The sequence below is a fragment of the Arachis hypogaea genome, chromosome 19, assembly GCF_003086295.3.
Source record: "Arachis hypogaea cultivar Tifrunner chromosome 19, arahy.Tifrunner.gnm2.J5K5, whole genome shotgun sequence".
Classification (NCBI taxonomy): domain Eukaryota; kingdom Viridiplantae; phylum Streptophyta; class Magnoliopsida; order Fabales; family Fabaceae; genus Arachis; species Arachis hypogaea.
This window is the reverse complement of record NC_092054.1, coordinates 19,561,403-19,566,433: the sequence shown is the minus strand read 5'-3', so window position 1 is coordinate 19,566,433 and position 5,031 is coordinate 19,561,403. Positions and strand designations below refer to the sequence as shown.

The 5,031-nt window shown below is 37.2% G+C and overlaps 1 non-coding gene across 1 annotated transcript; it reads left to right on the top strand.

Annotated features, from left to right (window-relative positions):
• Positions 1 to 2,085: 2,085 nt before the first annotated feature.
• On the top strand, positions 2,086 to 2,193 carry LOC112782011 (small nucleolar RNA R71). The gene has a single exon (XR_003192755.1). It is a non-coding gene; the product is annotated as a small nucleolar RNA R71 (small nucleolar RNA).
• The last annotated feature ends 2,838 nt before the right edge of the window (positions 2,194 to 5,031 follow it).

Here is a 5,031-nt window from a genome sequence, read left to right as displayed (position 1 = left end):
TTGCCCATTTCTGGCGTTGAACGCCAGAACCATGTTTGTTCTGGGCGTTCAGCGCCAGCTCTTCTCCAGGGTGCAATTCTGGCGTTCAAACGCCCAGATGCTGCCCATTTTTGGCGTTCAGCGCCAGAATCATGCTCTGTTTTGGCGTTGAACGCCAGCCAGATGCTTCTTACTGGCGTTTAAACGCCAGTGAGATCCTCCTCCAAGGTGTGATTTTTCTTCTGCTGTTTTTTATTCCGTTTTCAATTTTTATATTTATTTTGTGACTCCATATGATCATGAACCTGATAAAACATGAAAGAACAAGAAAAATAAAATTAGATAAATAAAAATTGGGTTGCCTCCCAACAAGCGCTTCTTTAATGTCAATAGCTTGACAGTGGGCTCTCATGGAGCCTCACAGATGTTCAGAGCATTGTTGAGACTTCCCAACACCAAACTTAGAGTTTGGATATGGGAGTTCAATACCAAACTTAGAGTTTGGTTGTGGCTTCCCAACACCAAACTTAGAGTTTGACTGTGGGGCTCTGGTTGACTCTGTTTTGAGAGAAGCTTTTTATGCTTCCTCTCCATGTTTACAGAAGGATGACCTCGAGTTTTAAACACAAGGGAGTCCTCATTCAATTGAAGGACTAGTTCGCCTCTGTCAACATCAATCACAGCTCTTGCTGTGGCTAGGAAGGGTCTTCCAAGGATGATGGATTCATCCTCATCCTTCGCAGTATCTAGGACTATGAAATCAGCAGGGATGTAAAGGTCTTCAACCTTTACTAACACGTCCTCTACTTGTCCATAAGCCTGTTTTCTTGAATTGTCTGCCATCTCTAATGAGATTTTAGTAGCTTGCACCCCAAAGATTCCCAGTTTCTCTATTACAGAGAGGGGAATGAGGTTTATCCCTGAACCAAGGTCACACAGAGCCTTTTCAAAGATCATGGTGCCTATGGTACAAGGTATTAGGAACTTTCCAGGATCCTATTTCTTCTGAGGCAATGTCAGTTGATCCAGATCACTTAGTTCATTGGTGAACAAGGGAGGTTCATCCTTCCAAGTCTCATTACTAAATAATTTGGCATTCAGCTTCATGATTGCACCAAGGTACTTGGTGACTTGCTCCTCAGTGACATCCTCATTCTCTTCAGAAGAGGAATACTCATCAGAGCTCATGAATGGCATAAGGAGGTTTAATGGAATCTCTATGGTCTCTAGATGAGCCTCAGATTCCTTTGGTTCCTCAAAGGGAAACTCCTTATTGATCACTGGACGTCCCAGGAGGTCTTCCTCCTTGGGATTCACGTCCTCCTCCTCTTTTGTGGTTTCGGACATGATGGTCATTTCAATGGCCTTGCACTCTCCTTTTGGATTTTCTTCTGTATTGCTTGGGAGAGTACTAGGAGGGATTTCAGTGACTCTTTTACTCAGCTGGCCCACTTGTGCTTCTAAATTTCTAATGGAGGACCTTGTTTCATTCATGAAACTCACAGTGGCCTTAGATAGATCAGAGACTAAGTTTGCTAAATTAGAAGTATTTTGTTCAGAGTTCTCTGTCTGTTACTGAGTGGATGATGGAAAATGTTTATTACTATTAAACCTATTTCTTCCACCATTATTAAAGCCTTGTTGAGGCTTTTGATCCTTCCATGAGAGATTTGGGTGGTTTCTCCATGAGGGGTTATAGGTGTTTCCATAAGGTTCACCCATGTAATTCACCTCTGCTATTGCAGGATTTTCAGGATCATAAGCTTCTTCTTCAGAAGATGCCTCCTGAGTACTGTTGGATGCAGCTTGCATTCCATTCAGACTCTGAGAAATCATATTGACTTGCTGAGTCAATATTTTATTCTGAGCCAATATGGCATTCAGAGTATCAATTTCAAGAACTCTCTTCTTCTAAGGCGTCCCATTACTCACAGGATTCCTATCAGAAGTGTACATGAACTGATTATTAGCAACCATGTCAATGAGTTCTTGAGCTTCTGCAGGCGTTTTCTTTAGGTGAATGGATCCACCTGCAGAAGTATCCAATGATATCTTAGCTAATTCAGACAGACCATCATAGAATATATCCAGGATGGTCCATTCTGAAAGCATGTCAGAAGGACATTTTTTGGTCAGTTCCTTGTATCTCTCCCAAGCTTCATAGAGGGATTCACCTTCTTTCTATCTGAAGGTTTGAACATCCACTCTAAGCTTACTAAGCTTTTGAGGAGGAAAGAACTTGGCTAAGAAAGCCTTGACCAGCTTATCCCAAGAGTTCAGGCTATCCTTAGGTTGAGAGTTCAACCATACTCTAGCTCTGTCTCTTACAGCAAAAGGGAAAAGCATGAGCCTGTAGACTTCAGGATCTACTCCATTAGTCTTAACAGTATCACAGATCTGCAAGAATTCAGTTAAGAACTGAAAGGGATCTTCAGATGGAAGTCCATGAAACTTGCAGTTTTGCTGCATCAGAGAAACTAGCTGAGGTTTCAGCTCAAAATTGTTTGCTCCAATGGTAGAGATGGAGATGCTTCTTCCATGTAAATTGGAATTAGGTGCAGTAAAGTGACCCAGCATCCTCCTTGCATTATTATTATTTTCAGTTGCCATGTCCTCTTCTTGTTCGAAAATTTCTGAAAGGTGCTTGCTGGCTTGTTGTAATTTAGCTTCTTTTAGTTTCCTCTTCAGAGTCCTTTCAGGTTCTGGATCTGCTTCAACAAGAATGTTCTTGTCCTTGCTCCTGCTCATATGAAAAAGAGGGAACAGAAAAATAATAATAATAGGGATCTTTTTTGCCCAAGTATAGAGGTTCCCCTGTGTGAGTAGAAGAAGAAAAGAATGTAATGTAAAGAAGGGAAGAAGAGAAAATTCGAACACAGATGGAAAAGGGGGTTCGAATTTGGGTGAGATGAAGTGTTAGTAGATGAATAAATAAATAGAAGGAGATGAGAGAGAGAGAGAGAATTTTCGAAAATAATTTTTTGAAAAAGAGTTAGTGATTTTCGAAAATAGTTTTTGAAAAAGGTTAGTAATTTTCGAAAATTAAAATAAAAAATGAAAATAATTAGTCAATTAAAAAAGAAATTTTGAAAAAGAGGGAAGATATTTTCGAAAATTAGAGAGAGAGAGAGTTAGTTAGGTAGTTTTGAAAAAGATAAGAAACAAACAAAAAGTTAGTTAGTTAGTTGAAACAAATTTGAAAATCAATTTTGAAAAGATAAGAAGATAAGAAGTTAGAAATGATATTTTAAAATCAAATTTTGAAAAAGATAAGATAAAGAGATATTTTTGAAAAGATATGATTGAAATTAGTTTTGAAAAAGATTTGATTTTTTTTAAAAAATCATAATTAATGACTTGATTCACAAGAAATCACAAGATATGATTCTAGAACTTAAAGTTTGAATCTTTCTTAACAAGCAAGTAACAAACTTGAAATTTTTGAATCAAAACATTAATTGATGATGATATTTTCGAAAATTATGTGATAAAATTAAGAAAAAGATTTTTGAAAAATATTTTAAAAATTTTCGAAAATAAATAAGAAGAGTGAAAAAGATATGATTTTTGAAAAAGATAAGATTTTTAAATTGAAAATTTGATTTGGCTCATAAGAAACAATTGAATTTTAAAAATTTTTGAAAAAAAGTCAATCCAAATTTTCGAAATTTATGAGAGAAAAAAGGAAAGATATTTTTTTATTTTTGAATTTTTATGATGAGAGAGAAAAACATGAAAATGATGCAATGCATGAAAATTTTTAGATCAAAACAATGAATGCATGCAAGAATGCTATGAATGTCAAGATGAACACCAAGAACACTTTGAAGATCATGATGAACATCAAGAACATATTTTTGAAAAATTTTTGATGCAAAGAAAACATGCAAGACACCAAACTTAGAAATCTTTCATGTTCAGACACTATGAATGCAAGAATGCATATGAAAAACACCATACAACACAAAACAAGAAAACATCAAGATCAAACAAGAAGATTTACCAAGAACAACTTGAAGATCATGAAGAACACTATGAATGCATGAATTTTTTCGAAAAATGCAAGATGAGCATGCAATTGACACCAAACTTAAAATCTGACTCAAGACTCAAACAAGAAACACAATATATATATATATTTTGATTTTTTCGAAAACAGGTGAGAACTTTTTTTGAAAGGTTTTTGAAAAATTTTTGAAAATAAAACAAAAAGAAAATTACCTAATCTGAGCAACAAGATGAACCGTCAGTTGTCCAAACTCGAACAATCCCCAGCAACGGCGCCAAAAACTTGGTGCACGAAATTGTGATCTCAGGCAACGACGTCAAAAACTCTGTACGCACGTCTTAATAAATTATTTTACATTCACAACTTCGATACAACTAACCAGCAAGTGCACTGGGTCGTCCAAGTAATAAAACCTTACGTGAGTAAGGGTCGATCCCACGGAGATTGTCGGCTTGAAGCAAGCTATGGTCACCTTATAAATCTCAGTCAGGCGGATATAAAATAGTTATGGAGTTTTCGAACATAAATAATAAATAGATAGAAAATAAGGATAGAAACACTTATGTATATCATTGGTGAGAATTTCAGATAAGTGTATAGAGATGCTTTCGTTCCTCTGAACCTCTGCTTTCCTACTGTCTTCATCCAATCAGTCTTACTCCTTTCCATGGCTGGCTTTATGTAAGGACATCACCGTTGTCAATGGCTACTTTTTATCCTCTCTGGAAATTGGTCCGATGCGCTGTCACTGCATGGCTAATCGTCTGGAGGCATCACCTTTGTCAATGGCTGCATCCCATCCTCTTGTGAAAATGGTCCAAATGCTCTGTCACAGCACGGCTAATCATCTGAGGTTCTCGATCATACTGGAATAGGATTCACCCTCCTTTTGCGTTTGTCACTACGCCCAGCACTCGCGAGTTTGAAGTTCGTCACAGTCATTCAATCCCAGAGTCCTACTCGAAATACCACAGACAAGGTTTAGACTTTCCGGACTCTCATGAATGCCGCCATCAATCTAGCTTATACCACGAAGATTCTGA